General features: G+C 41.2%; 1 long non-coding RNA gene across 1 annotated transcript; it reads right to left on the bottom strand.

The window, feature by feature from the left end:
- Positions 1–201: 201 nt before the first annotated feature.
- On the bottom strand, positions 202–7712 carry LOC121110374. Its single transcript, XR_005858273.1, has 2 exons — positions 7420–7712; positions 202–594 (listed from the first exon to the last, which is right to left on the bottom strand). It is a non-coding gene; the product is annotated as an uncharacterized LOC121110374 (long non-coding RNA).
- Positions 7713–15873: the final 8161 nt, after the last annotated feature.

The raw sequence follows: 15873 nt of genomic DNA, 5'->3' as shown, positions 1-15873 counted from the left end.
CCAGCATTCACACAATTTGTTTTGGTCCACATACCGTACAATCCCTGGTCTACCCAGAAATATCTTGTAGACAGAAGCTGTGCCCAAAAATAAGCCAGCAAAGGAACTAAACAAAGTAAAAAAAAAAAAAGAGAGAGAGAGAGAGAGAGAGACTTTGTTGATATTTATAACATCTTTAGAGAATTGCACAACATCCAGCAATAAACACTTCTCTAAGCATTAATTACTTCATCATTAGTCATGTTGTGTGCTGCCTCTCCTGTTGTTGTTCATATTTCTGTAGCACTACTGAGCCCTATTTGTGGACCATTTCTATTTAGCCATCAGCATTCTGTTGAACGGTACCAGATTTTGTGGTCTTGCAAACCAGCTACTGGTTGGAGAAGTAATCGGCAATATGGAGTCTGGGGATTTTCTCAGTGTTGGAGTTATCAGGCCTTCTTGATCAGAGACTTTTAACAGCTGTTCGCATTTCTGTTGGTCACCAGGTATCCTAAACATGGATCTTTCAGCCAGAAGTGCACTAAAAGGAAGAACGTTCTTCCATAAACCTGCTCCTTGGACTGCTGCTGGTGTGCTGTGCTTAAACGCAGGCTGGAAAACAATTAGTTAGACAGTATTTCAGAAAAGCTCTGGAGGCCAAAGTTTTTGAAATGAATCAGAACAAATTAAAGAAATACCTAGACTCTGCATCACTGTCTTAGGGTTTGGCTGCAAAAACCTTGTAGGCTGACACAAGCTGACTCTGCCCACACTCCAGGCAAGCACAAACTCTTTCCATCCCCATCAAAACCAAGGAAACTTTGTTCTAGAGGCCATGCAGTCATATTAATGCTGCATGGATCTACAGTAGTTTCTTCTGCAGGACTTCTTAGCAAAGTTTCAGCATCCCTGTAACCGTGGCTTCCAGTCTGGAGATATCATGGGTCCAGCTACTTCACTGAACAAGTGGGGTGAGCGACTTGTAAAGAATCACACAGCCATCATACCATACAATAACTTATACTTTGTGTGCATGAGAGATGGGCAAAAAGCAATCGAAGACCATTGCCAGAGACCCTTCAGCAAAAAATAATACTGAGAAATTCATCAATTTCAGGAGTTGGAGTTGATCCTTATGGATCCCTTCCAACTTGGGATGCTTCATGATTCTGTGATCAGAAAACAAGCTTGTTTCTGGAGTTTATTCTAGGTAGAGAAAAACAGAGGTCAAAATCTTCTAATGCTGGAAGTAAATTCTCCAAAGTAAGAGACAGCTCGACTTAGACTAGCAGTTTTTCAGGGACAAAGTAATGTTAATCCTAACATCAGGATTAATCCTAACAGCTGCTAAATCCACAGGCACTAGCCCCATGCCAGGACACTGCTAGAATGCAATTGCTGTATGCTTCCAATGAGTGATGCCACTGCTATATTAATTTGGCTTGTATTTTACTTATTTTCACAAATAACTAATATTAGGATTTATTTTATAGATGTAAAGATATATTCTCTTTACAGCAGATAATGTCAGGATATGAGAGAAAAAGAAAGGCTCTACAGTCAGAAAATTGGAGTGAGTCGCAGGTACTCCTGAACTGAAAGATGTCAGAAAGTTGAGACCTCAGACACTAAACAACCGTTTGTGTTTCATATCAGTGTAGTACTGACTGATTAGAACAAGAAAATGTTTATTTTAAAAATGCACACTGAGAAAGGCAACCTATACAACTCACAATTGCATAGGAGGCTCACAGTTTTGGGATAAGCTCATGAAAATCTTCCCTGCCATGATGTCTTGTTCATTTCCGTGCTGGAAAACACAGGGCTTGACAAGGGTTTGGAAAAGGAAGTGTTTTTGATGACTCTGTGGTATATCACCTAATATTACATGAGTGGACACATCCATTGTGAAGGTAGATCTTATCTACTCCTCTTTTTGGTAGTTTTCACCGATAATCTGGTTAATTCAGTAAGCAGTACTTTTATAAGTTTGCAGAAAAAGAGCACTGAATTTTTATTGAAGAGTTACTTAAAAAAGAAAAGACAGACTAGCATGTGAACTGATTAAAGAAAATGGGTAAATGGATGGATAAACCAGGGTGAAATTCATAAGAGAGACATAAGGTTACTCCCTTGGAATTGCAGCAGTAATGGGCTATGCAAATGCAGGACAGAACCCAAAGAAGATGAGAGATGACCACATAACTTGGAGTCATCCTATTAGAGGAGTCTGAGGGACAGCAGCATGAGTCTTCAAAAGCAGGCTGTCAGAGAGAAGAGAATAGTCTGCTTTTCTTATCCACTGTGAAGATCATGAGTCAGGAGTTCATTCAGACATTAGGAAAAAATTCTGATCGTCGGGACAGTGAAGCACCTGGATGGGCTGCTGGGTCTGATTGCAGGATCTGTGTCACTGGAGGTCTTGCAAAAGCAATTAGAAAATATCTGTCAGGAGAGGAGATAGATTGCATATGTAGAGCTGATCCTTTCTTGGGGCAGTGCTGTGGATTTGACGACCTCCAAAGGTACCTTCCAGGATTACTTTTCTGGGGTCCGTGCTTTCGGTATTACCAACTGAAGGAGAAGGGCTCTCTCTCTCTTAAAAAAGAGCAAGAACTTTCTTTCCCTTCAATGACTCAGCTGCCAGTGCTAGCCAACTCCACCTTGTCAGTGACAAAAAATTCAAAATAAGGGCTGGACCCTGCAGGCTTCTGTGGGTTAAATGGAGGTATCTGGAGGAATTAAGAGATAGTATATCCTGAGAGGCTCACAGGTTCAGCTCCTCCCACTGCCGATGCCTGGTCTTCAGCCATCACCAATGTGCTGGAAGTGCAACAGCAGACATGACAAAGAAGCAATTATCCCAACAAAATCAGTTATTACTAGCGATTCATATGGTAATGACCATGGTGAGGATGATGATGATACTGCTGAACTGTAGCAAGGATGATAATAACCAGTGTTTTAGGAGACGGATTACAGGTTTAATCATAATGAATAGTTTATCACAGATGATGAATTTTACAGAGGAATACATTCCCTAGGAAAATGCCTTGTTCTGAATGCCTGAAAATTGCATTGATTTAAGTAGTGGGCTGCCATATTTGCACTATTCATTTAGGAGAACAGAGAATGTAGCACTTTAATGCAGATATTCCTTGACATCTTTAGAAAACGAGAACGTCACGAGCATGGTAGGGAGAGCCATTACAGGATCCCACATGTTTATTGGTCTACCTTTTATAAACTAAAACGTTACTTGAGCCCCATTTATTTCATTTTTGTTTTGGCATAGAAAGAAAAACTGTCCTTGTCCTAAAAAAAATCAAGTTTTGTGAGCATCTTGCGCAATTTATAAGCAACAAAGACCCTAACACAGGGAAATGTTTAACTGCCTGTTTTTACAGTAGGACTAAAGTATAAATAAGAGGGAAGCTCCCTCAAACAACGCTCTAAACTGAGGGGGTCTGGAACAATATATTACCACTAAAATACTTCTTAAGCACACTCACTTCCCAAAACATATCTGTTTTTCCTACAAAAAAAAAAAAAAAAGGAGGGGGTGGGGGATAGAAGCTTCATTTACATGTCAAAAGGAAGGGGGGGGGGGGGGGGGGAAGAGAGAAGAAGGTGGCAAAATAGAATCAAAGGGCTGCCCATGTTTTAAAAAAGGATAGAGAAGTGTTAGACCCAAGAGAACATTAACTTTAGGTGAAGTAAATTTGGGCTACCAGTGTATGTCCTTTCCCATTCATTTAAGTTTTCCTTGTATTTGATCTGTAAGATCATTCCTGATATTGTTAATGCTATTATGCTATCACTGTTGATTTCAAACCAGTCTCTGCTTTAGTTCACAAAGTGCCCTCCAAACTCAAACTGCTGCAGAAATGCTGAAATCAATACTTGCCTCTTGAAGGATAGATCTTTTGTAATACAAAGGAGAGGATGACTAATAGATTACTGAAGCCTTAACAAAACCTCAGCAGATCCCCATATGGTGCACTGCAATTAAAAGAGTGGAGGATGGATTTATAATTTTTGGGGTGGATGAAAAAAAAAAAAAAAAAGAGTTTTGGACAAGAAAATGAGTGAGGTGGAGACAGAAGTGATGTGTGACCATATACAGAATAAAAACCCTTCTTTCTGAGCCTTTCATCTCCGGGTCACTGATTCCAATCGAGCCCAGGTCGATAGCGAACAAAAATCATTTTAATCTGATGGCTGTTTGCTGACCTATGTGAAATGAACTGGTTGTGTCAGTCCACTTTCCAGCTGACAGCTCTCCCCATCATCAAGGCCATTGCTACAAGTGGCAATAATTGGTACTTTTTAAGTCCAGCTCAGCTAAAAGGCTGAAAAATGGAAAAAAGCAGTAGGGCTGAACCACCTCCTCCTCTTGTCCAGCTGCTCCCTCCTCCAGGTGAGTGTTGCCTTCACCACATCTGCTCTTCAAACCAACAAAAGATCTGGGGGCAAAGGGGAGTCCTCTGAAGTGGTAAAGACTTCTTAGGAGCACTGAGGTGTTGATGCCGCTGCTTGTTGGCAGCCTCATGAGTTTCTATGCAAGCACAGGACTCCAAAAGGACCGGTTGAGCTTCCAAACCCAGTCCTAGGGGGATGAGGTACAATTCCACTGGCAAAAAAGGAGCAAGGAAGCCTGAGTCCAACTTCCACTGATGTCAGTGGAAGGACATCGCTCACATGAAGGTATATAAAAATGGCTTTAATAATATTTTCAGAGAATTTCAGCTTTTAATGAAACAAGCTGAAGTGAGGGGGAGCATGTCAAAGTGAGCTCAGTCTAAGTAGTTAGCATAATAAAGGATGAAATAGCAGATGAATTCCAAGAGGTTAATAAAAGGTGATGCCTTCAAGAGGACAGTTTTAATCATGAATTTTGTCAGTGTTTCTGTGAGCAGCTGACACCTTTCCTATTGTGATGAGATAATGTATTATGAGGAGAATAATATGATGAGGACTTTCAGTCACACTTGAAGCCATGGCCACCCTGTTTCCCTTGGATGCCCCCTGAGACAGATGACTTTGCCATGGAAGATCAGAGATACCAGTCATCAGTGCCAGGATGGTCTAATTAATGGGGAGAACCAACAGGTCCTCTGAAGCCTACCCAAATGGTGCATATGTCTTCTGCAAGGTAAATGTGTGCCTGTTGCTACAGACAAGAGGGAAAGTTCGCAGCGGGAATCAGAACTGAGGCAAAGACATGAAATGAAGCCTCACAAAGTAGGAAATCCACCTTTGAGTATCCATTTCCTTTTTCAGAGATGAACAGGATATAAGAGAATGAGGTCCCATCAGGCGCCCTCCAGGTGGAAGGATCCATGCTGCAAGTGGATTTTCTGACATCTGAATGAACTCTTCCTGATAGTTCACTGTGCAAGCAGATTGTGTGATAGCCCAGATATGGGACATAGGTGAATGGGAAAGGGACAAGGAAAAAAAGATGCCTGAAAAGATTAGGAGGAACCTGGGTTTTGCAAGTCATGACTTGTACAACAAAATCTTTGCCATATATGCTCCTCTTTCACATATAAGGAAATGTACTTTCCAGCATCTACATCAAGTATCTGTTACTTGGCAGAGTGGGTGCTATTCAAAGCAACACCAGAAGAAAAATACAGGATGCTCTCCCACATGGTGCACTTCTGAGTTTCTTCGGTTCCTCATCACTTGTCAGACAGACCACAGCCAGAGACAGTCTATGGAAGGGTGGCAGTGGTCCTCATCACCATATGCACCTTCTAGGGTTGAAGAGAAGTAAGTGATCTGTGTGCATGGGAGAAATTTCAGTTTTTGTTGATGATCTTCCATATTACTGTCAAGAAAAGAAAGAGAATGGAAATTTTTAGCAGCTTCAGTCTGGATACGAGTGAGCATTGACTTGTACCAGAGCTGTCTGTGAACCTTGTAGCTTTGTATGTGAAGAGTGTGAATGCTCATCATATCTCCAAAATCTAAAATAGAGCTGTTGACTCCCTGCCAGCTGAAATCTTTGGGAAAGGAGTGGGAACAGGCAATGTTCCAACAGGTACTGATCCCATCTTGCCCTCAGTCAGTCACCAGACAGGAAGATGAAGAACAAGCACTCAGACCAAGTTGGAGAAGGGTGTTGCGACAACTAAACTGCCTGGGCTATGGCTGAAGTCTCATAGTCCCTCACATCCTTTCTCTGTTTAATCAAAGTTAAGCTCATTTTGCTCACATCTCTGACAGAAGGATCAGTGCAAGTTGAATTTTGTTACTGTGGCTAATGATCTACAGTGACTGTCCTGCCATGAGCAAGGAGGAGTGGAGAACTTGTGGGATGAGCCCATTTCCATGCTGTGCTGTGGAATATGAAGTCTGTAATTCACAGAACAGTATGGAATCATATTAAGAAGAATGTGATTTATATAGCATCAGTTGGCAAACTGCAAAATACATGTACCTTCCTCTGAAGAATTTACTCTTTTCATAGATACCTTCAGTACTGGCTGCAAACAGAAGAACCTAGTTTCAGTCAGAAACAGAAATTTCCACAGTCACTTAGACCTCTGGTCCATGTAATTCAGTACCCCAGTGGAACATCCAGCACATGCTAATGCAAAAGCTGTTAGGCCTCTGTAATAGTCAGTTCTGTGGTGATATACCTGTTTCAAACTGTTTCTATCTAAATACTGCAGTAGTGTGACCTGTTTAGAATTTGGGTGAGCCCAGTGAATATTCATACCTCGTAAACTGGAGGGCTTAAGGAACTGGTGTTCTACAGTAATTAGGAATTACATGAGACCACCTAGTTCATTAAAACAAAATGAAAGACAGAGTCAAAGCCAGGCCCGCAAAGATAAACAGTGCATGAATTCACTGCCTCCATATTTAAAGCCTTCAAAGCCTTTCACTTAAAATCCCTTTCCGCTCTGGATCTCAGCGTGAGTCTGGCTGCGGGGAGGTTTTGTGTGGTGGCCTGTCAGCTTCCATCTCCAACACAGTGAAATTCAACTAATTGTAAGTGCACATTGCTCCGGGCATGCACACACACCGCCACTCAGGCCGTGCACACGCGCCATGACCCCGTCCACCTACGGTACAATACGGTATGCTCTCCCCATACACACTTTTCTTTTCTGTTCCTTGCAATCGCTGAAAAGATGACAGGCCAGAACAAGGAGCAGAAATTGCCATTGTGTTTCTGCAAAAATTGATGTGGAGGGTTTTAGTTCCACAACAGCGTATGTGCCAAGAATTGCAGCAATCATTGGATTGCGCCTCCATTAATGACAAAGGGCTGGCCAGGGAGCACAGTGTGAGGCTGCATTTGCCTTCTGACTTTGATCTTACCTGCCGAAGCCGACCTCACTGTCATGTCAAGCTCTCTGCCCGGCAGCTGAGGATCAGAAAGCATCAAGAGAAAAAGAGGAACAGAAAAATGGGAAATACCTTGCAGTTGAAGACCCTCTGTGACTCAAAATAGCCTCTCTCAGGGCTAATCCTCGGTTGCTTGTGAGGTTCTGAAAGGTCACTAGCCACACAGGCCTAATGCACTCATTATGCAAAACTGTTTGTTCCGGAGCTTTCATGGCAATAGTACAGTCACAGCCCCAGGAGGCTTTTTTTTTTTTTCAGCACGTACTCATTCTTGAGAACTTGAAACCTGAACTTCACAAAAGTAATTCAATTCTGTTTCTGTATTCATCCTTCTGTGCTCACTTTTTTTGCCCATCTCTATGCGCTCGCTGAGGTAGGCAGCCTCCTACTCCTTCATGGGTAGCATCCTTTGTGAGAGCCTCGATGCTCTTGGGGTGTATTAGGCAAGGTCCAGACACGCAGAGGTCAGCCTCTTCAGGGCACTCAAGTGGAGGGCAGATGTCTCCAAGTTCAACAAGCTTGGTTTGAAGGCCAGCGATTGTCCCTGGGGCCATACAGCTCCCGTGACAATGGGAGAATTTCAGGCACTCAGGATATTTTGTGATGCTGAGCTCAGAAGCCAAATAATGCTAGGTTCTTCCCAAACAAGAGGGAGCTGGGTTTCTGAACTGATATCTTTGTGCCATGGTCTTGTTCAGCTCTTGTATAAGGTGCTGAAAGAGGCCGCTTCTATCCCACCCTATGCTATTATTGTGTGTTAATACAAACATAATATGAACTTGATCCTTCACTGGTGACTCTAGACTCTGTTGTTGAACGAGTCATGTAAAATTAATATTTGGCTAGTTCTTGGCACACCTTCTAGGCTGATCCTCACAAAGTGGAGTTCAGTTCTGAGCAGCTGTCCTGACGGACAAGCTTCGTTTTCATTATTCTACTGGAGAAGTGTTTCATGTCCTCCAGTACACCTGCTAACTCTTCTCTAACGTTCAGTTGACCCGTGACACTCTATAATTCAGTGCTGCTTCCGTGGCAATATCACTGAAATTCAACAACACAAGATAAACAATTTAAATAAACAGTTCTGACTGTTCTCAAAGAACTATAATCCAATAGGCTCTCACTGCCACTCACCACTGAACCTCACCACTCATGCTCACCTAATTATGCAATACTTTTCTTCCCAAGCCATTGCACCTGAAGCACTGATTATTCTATATTTAGATTACTGTGGCTCCCTGAAGGGCTGTTTGGGGTCTCTGTGACGTTGCCACTTGGTTCCTGATAACAGTGATACCGTTCCTACTTCCTATTGGAGGTGCTAAATGCAATGCTAAAGTTCAGGATTGCATCCACAACACCACAGGAAAGAAAAAAACAATGATTTGGTTTTGGAGATGAGAACACTGGAGCAAAGCAGTTAGCCCAAAATCTCATTCTCCTTTCTTTGCAGTGTGAAAACCATGATCCAAAAGCTTTAGACCCTTCTGACTGTGAGAGCACACTTCTTGGAAAATAATTGCTAGGTGGGAAGGCCCTGAGGAAGATACTAGCTGCTGCTAGCTGCCTAGGGAATTACTGTGTTAGAGTTTCCAAAAAGACTGAAGGAGAAGAATTCAATTTTATTAAGTTAAAAAAAGTTAGGAGAGAGATCAAATTTGATGATGTGTGTGGTTTATGTGGGTATGTCTGCATGCACATATGCATATATATATATGCATGCAGTTTGCTCTGAAAGTATTGCCTCCTATTTATTTCCATGGAAACTACAACAAAGACCACAATTACACTATTTGATAGAGCAAATTCTCAGCTAAAAACACTATAACTCAACATAATCATCACCATTACCCACGCAATTTTGCCAGCGATGAACAAGAGCCTGTATGCCACGCTCATAAAAATCTGCACCAGCAGAGGGGACTCACCATTTCACAGATGCTCTGATGGCATAATTGCTAAGAAAATGTTGCCAATGCAATCCATCTTTCATCGGCCTGAACAAATGGAAGTCAGAAGGCACCAAATCCAGATTATACAGTGGGTGTGGAAGGATAGTCCAGCCAAGACTGGCAATGTGCTCCATGGTTTTCAAACTGATGAAGGGCCTGGTGTTTCATATTACAAGAGAAAGGATGTCTTCTTCTCCAGCCTAACTTTAGAAGTTAGTCAGCGTCAGGATGTAGAGGTCTGAGCTGATAGTTTGTCCGGGTTACAGGAAATCCAGAAGGATTACCCCTTTTCTATTCCAAAAGACAGTATACATCACTTTACCAGCTGAGGGCTACACCTTGAACTATTTTTCAATGGGGAATTCATGTATTGCCACTCCATGGATTGCCATTTTTACTCCAGCTCATTGTGGTGACACCACATCCTGTCACCTGTAACAATATGACCCAGGAAACTGTCACCTTCAGCCTTGTATTGGTTCAATAAGTCCTAACAAACTTGCATATGGTGTGCTTTCTGTTCCCATATGAGCATTCACAGGATCCACTTGGTGCAAACTTTGCTGTATTCCAACACTGCCACCATCATTTCCAATTCATTGAAGACAATATTCAGTTTTGTCCACAGTTCCCTTGTTGCAGTCTGCCAATTTGTGAATGAGCTGATCAAAACACTCTTCATTTTGTAGTGTGACAGCTGTGTATGGCCATTCAGAATATGACTTGTCTTTCACATTGCTGTTGCCCCTGCTGAAACATGGCACCCATCACTTCACTGTGCTCACATCCACTGTTTGGTCTACATAAATATTCAGCAAGCATCAATGAATGTCAACAGGTGCCATTTTTTCCATCTGAAGGAATTTCATTATACACCTTTCCTTCATATGTATCTCCATGTCAGACACCGTTTAGTCAGACTGCCCCTCAGCAGCCATCTGTCACACAGCAACAAAATGTAACAGAATATTGGTGGGAAGGTTCAACCCCTGCTGTCGTACCATCAACACCCACCTCTGACACTGTGGGCCAACATAATAAACTAGGCATTACTTTCAGAGTAGACCTCGTGTTACATATATATATATATATGTATATATATATATATATATATACATATATATATATCATATATATATATCATATATATATCCTTTGTCCCTAACTGAAGTATTCTAATTGCTTTTACTGCTTTGTTCCTTTATTTCTAGGAGTTTTTATTTAAAACAAAAATAAACATTCCACAAACTAGAGTCAGGGGGACCTTTTCTTGGGCCTTTTGATGTTGATTCAGAGTGCACTGTTATTTTCTTAAAGAGTATAGAGAGCCTTTGCATATACATGGAAGATAAACCAGTGGGCCAAAGTAGTCTTATTTTGAGGACTGAAATGCTAAGGAGTTAAGGCTTCTTAATGATCCTCAGCAAGACACATATTTCGTCCACAAGACTTTGAAATGCACCACAGCAAACTGGAGACACAAGTACATATACCTCTTCACACTTGGCCTTAAACGTCTTACCCATTTGAACTCACATTTCCTAAATGATTACAATTAGGAAGAAGCAGATTAGATAGAATTGAGAGGCTCTGCTGATCCCAACACGTATTCTGATAGGTTTTGTGTTTCTGGAAATGGCTATTCAAAAGACCTAGGGCTCCTTCCTTTAATGGAGACTCTAGGTCTATCGTATCAGATGGCTTGTCTCAGAGCACCTCACCCACCTTGTGGGCAGAGAGCCAGTCTCCAGCACCAAAGCGCAGAGGGAAATGTAGGAGCTCCAGCCCAAAGGAGTAAAGAAAACAAATAGCATAGCTTTGCATGTCTGTGCAAGGGGACTCAAGGAGGGACAGACCCACCATTCTCACAGGTTACTGAGTCCCGATTCTGGCCTCCTGCCTTCACACTGACTTCTGCTGAAGAACATCAAAGTTCACTAGCCAGATAAGTTGTTGCAGGACTGCTTCTGCCAGCTGAGCCACTGCCAGGGAGTACATGGCTTCTCCAACACTGAATGCCACATCGTAAGGGCCTGTGCACTCTGCTTATCAAAGCCAAGCATTTTCTCCCAGCAGGGCAATTTCTCTTGCCTGTTCTCCCTTGCACTTACCCTGTAGTTACTCTGAGAAGCCATAAATCTCCGCAGTGATTGCTAGGACGGTTGACTTTTGCTATGTTGAGAGTAGGCAGTAGTCATTAGTAAACAAAGACTGAATTCCCCTCTCACTACTGCATCTTTCACATTCAGCTTAAACACACTATACATCTCTTTATTTCCTGCCAAGATTTTTCTAAGATAGCAATTCAGTACAAAAATCACAATTATTCTGACACTCTTCTATACCTAATCTTAGTAAGCAGAAATGCCTGAGGTGTGGAAATTGTTTCTGAAGAGTTTCTGGTGAAGCTGTTGATTGGAGATGCTGCAGAAATTTGTTAACTTCCAGCTAGTCACTGATCCCCAGGGAATGTCCACCCTGCTGCTGCTATTGCTCTTGGGATGAAAAGCATTGTATAAGAGCAGAGTATTATTATGAAGTACGAAGAAAGGGGAAAGAAAGATGTTTTTCTGATGGTAAGTACCATTGGAATTGCATTTGGTTTTGATTTCCTTTTCCTAACACTATTGGACTTCAGCAGAATGAACGCTGGGTTGCTTTAAACCATTGCTTCCTTCACATGAAACTCAGTTTGTACAGGCATGTATTTTTTATTTTTTTGTTTTTATGAATACTGTTTATTTAAGTAATTGTTGGCTCTTTTCCTGTCCTTTGTTGACCCCAGGAAACAACTTTTTTTTATGTGTTTCCATTCTGGGATTTCTATTGTCTACTGACTTGAGCTGGGTGTACTTCCGTGAAAAGACCCGCAAGAGGAGAGAGCTCTGAAGTTGCTCTTGAACTAAAGTCAACTTCTCTTCCAGTCTGAGACCCAAGAAAATCATCACTTGAAGCAAAGCACTTAGAAGGCAGTTAAAAAGCCTACTTCCTAAGACCAAATGGGGATGTGGTCTTATCACCCTTATGAAGTTAAAAGAGGTGATTTTACAATTTGGTGGAAAGAAGTCCTGCTGTTAACCAGTCACATTTATTTGAAGAAAAGAAAAGAAAAGAAAGGAAAAGAAAAGAAAAGAAAAGAAAAGAAAAGAAAAGAAAAGAAAAGAAAAGAAAAGAAAAGAAAAGAAAAGAAAAGAAAAGAAAAGAAAAGAAAAGAAAAGAAAAGAAAAGAAAAGAAAAGAAAAGAAAAGGGAAGAAAAAGGAAGAAAGAAAGAAAGAAAGAAAGAGAGAGAGAAAGAAAGAAAGAGAGAAAGAAAGAAAGAGAGAAAGAAAGAAAGAAAGAAAAATGTGGGGGAGGGTGAAAAAGGGAAAGGAAGTTAGGAAAGCAAAACAGAGCAGAAGGGAAAAAATCTTTATGATGAGGTGCTCGGCAGGATGAAGGAACAAAAGGAAGGCTTTCTGCCTGTCTCCTGATATTTTCCAACTCAGCAAAAAAATCCATTGTGTAGCTTAAGGGGAAAAAAAAAGTTAAAGTTGAAAGCTTAGTGTGTGAAAGCAACTGCTCAACCATTGTGTAATATGGGCTAATGTAATGTCACTGTTTCCCCATGATGTAAGTTGCAATTTTTGTTCCAGTTGCTGTGGTCAATGTTATCGCTTTCACTTTTCAAAAGGGGGCAAAGGGGTGCACGAAGATGGTATTTTTCTTTATCCCACCACCCTTTCCCCATGCCGAAAGAAATACTTCTGTTAGGAAATATCAGTGTTGACCAGATGTCACTGACTTTTTTTCTTTTTTCTTTTTTTCTTTTTTTTTTTTTTTTGCATGTGTCTCTTAACAGCTGGCAAGAATATCAGCTCAAATTATTCACCACAAGCACACACTTTCTGTTTGTCTCCAGATAAAGGGATTTGAAATCCTGGTTGTCAGAGAGGGATGCTGAAAACTGTGGAATGGATTTCTTTGGGCAGAGGGAATACTTCCTGAACATCTTTAAATTGGTCAAGGATGGTCACAGCTTGCATATAAAACCAAACAGATCCGTTAGCTTGGCACTTCACGTTATCAGAAACTATTTTAGGCAAGGATGTTTTCTTGGAACCAGAAGTGTCTTGTTCATAACAATTAGCAAATCTAAATATAGCACCACTTTTCATTTCAGTCGTGTCAGCTGAAAAAAAGTCTTAGATGTGGTTACAGAGGAGAAGTACAGTGGATGGGTGATGAAAAGAGTGCATGAATGCTCTAGAATTGCTTTGGACTAGAGTCATTTGTCTGTGTTACCTTGAAATACAGTCTCTACATCTCACAAGCAGTTTGAGGGCACAAGGCAATGCTAGGATTGCAGTGGGACTGCTCCACGCATAGCCCAGGAGCCACATGGCTCAGGAGGTGGCAGTCTGGATACAGCGAGTGACCCTATTCCACCTGGAACTGCACGTGGTGGGTATGGCTGTGCACAGCACAGAACAGGGGTTCATTTCTCCTCCTAGGCCATGAGCTAATGGCCCTTGTCACCCGTATCAGTGAGGATCATTGCCTTTGGCCCAACTATAGCCTTCTCTTATGTACAGTTGTACCTACTTTTCTCTTTCAAACTGTCATAGGTAACAGATTGCTGCTGTACCCTTCCACAGTTATGGCTCCATCACAACTGTGTTTTCAGTTTACGAGCGATCAAAGATTAAGGAGCTTGCAGCCTGGAAGTGGTAGCATGATACTGTTATTGGTAGCATTATCTTCAGATGAAGGAAAAACTGAGATCAGATAACTCTGAATTTCTGAAAACAGTGAGGAAGCAAATCTCAGCTCTTCACTTCAGCCTTATCTCTAAACCAGAATGAATCACTGTGTTAGTTAATGCTGCATCTTACCTTTGGGGGTGATCTCAAATAGTTATTTTAGAAGAAAGAGGCAAAGCCTCTAGCCTTGGGAGGGCAAGTAACATATAAAGTGTCCTGAGTAGTTGATGGTTATATTATGCTTCAGCATGTTAGGATTTGCATGCTATTATTTATTCTCTCTAATGAAGCTGTAAAGATCTTCGCTATTGATAAGAGCAGCGACCCTTTTCTAAAGCCTGCTAAGCTCTTGAAATGGCATCAAAATTCAGAGACACAAAACTCCATTGATGAACTCTGTTGTAGCTTCAAGTCCTCTAATTCTGTCTTTTTCCAGCAAGCAAGTAGAAGAATTCTATGCACTGTTCCATGCATTACTATGTTCCCTTTGGTAAGTAAACTCTAGCATTTTTTCATGGTATATAAACCTTCCTACACACATAGTCACCTCCACTGTAGGTCTCTGAAATATATTCATTTTTGACCCTACTTGTTTTGAAATGTGGAGATGGGAACTGACTCCAGCTTTCTGTCCATTTTATGATGCAAAAAGCTAGGGCTATAGACTACTGAAAAGGAGTCTTGGATGATCTACAGTAAGTATGCATTTCTGTAAGGAATCCTAGTTCCATCTGAGTTAATACCAGCATCCCCCATGACTTCAAGAGAGCCAACACTGCTTCTGTGCCTAAATTTCTGTGCTGAAGAACCGGAGAGCATAGTACTTGCCATGTTTTCTGAAGTAGATTTAGGTGCATTAGAAAATTAGATTGTTATATAAAAATTAATGATTTAATTATTAGTGTGTTTTCCATCACACTATTTTGTGTGCTTCTCTTGATTGCCTCAAGGCACAGAGCAGATGTTTTCACTGAGCTGTTCTCAATGACTTCTAAATTACTTAATCATTGCAAAATGGCAGCAGTGGCAGCCTTTCTTATAACATTTAATCTCATTGTTCCTCATACACTTAAAAAAGACCACTTCAAGGCTAAATGTACACGTCAAAGACCCACCTCCAGGTACCTCATATAAACAGCAAGAGAGAGATGGAGAGGTAAGGAGAGAAAGGGAAGAAAAAAACCAGGAAGGGTGAAAAAGCAAAACGGAGAGAGAGAGAGAAAAGCAAGCAAGCAAGAAAGCTTACTTGTGCACTTGAAAACCATTATAGCTATGATTTTCCTCAACTATTGATGGCTTGAAACTCAAATATTAATTTATCTTGATTCTTGAATCTGGTTTGCCTTAGAAATAATTGGGGAGTCCTTTAATGAAGAAAAGAAAAAAGCATTCCTCAAATGTCTGACAATGAAATGTTACTGAAAACTTCTGATTCCTCCAAACAGAAAACCTATTAAAAAAAAAAAAAAAGAAAAGAAAAGAAAAGAAAAAAGACAAGTCATTAATCAGCAACAGCTGTTCCCAGCACCTGTTATTTATTCCTGTCATTAACACTTCCTTTAGCATTTCTGACAAAAACGGGTATTTTCCTATCTGAACACACTGCGCTCTTTGGAACATCCTCAGTGCTTGATGACTACCTTTGATCTAAAAGGTGCATTTGTGAATTACCCCGCTATGGTAATGCAGCTTTTCTTTGTCATTTACAGGTTCTTTTTTTATTCTGGCAATGCTAGAGTTCCACCTTCATCTCCTAGCTCTGCCTCTGACTCTCTGATGGACCCTGTCTGTGACAAACGGAGCCACTTCCTTGCAAGCATACAGGTGCCAAAAG

The sequence above is a fragment of the Gallus gallus genome, chromosome 3 (assembly GCF_016699485.2).
Source record: "Gallus gallus isolate bGalGal1 chromosome 3, bGalGal1.mat.broiler.GRCg7b, whole genome shotgun sequence".
Lineage (NCBI taxonomy): Eukaryota > Metazoa > Chordata > Aves > Galliformes > Phasianidae > Gallus > Gallus gallus.
The sequence above is the reverse complement of the archived record's forward strand: the minus strand, read 5'-3'. Positions and strand labels throughout refer to the sequence as shown.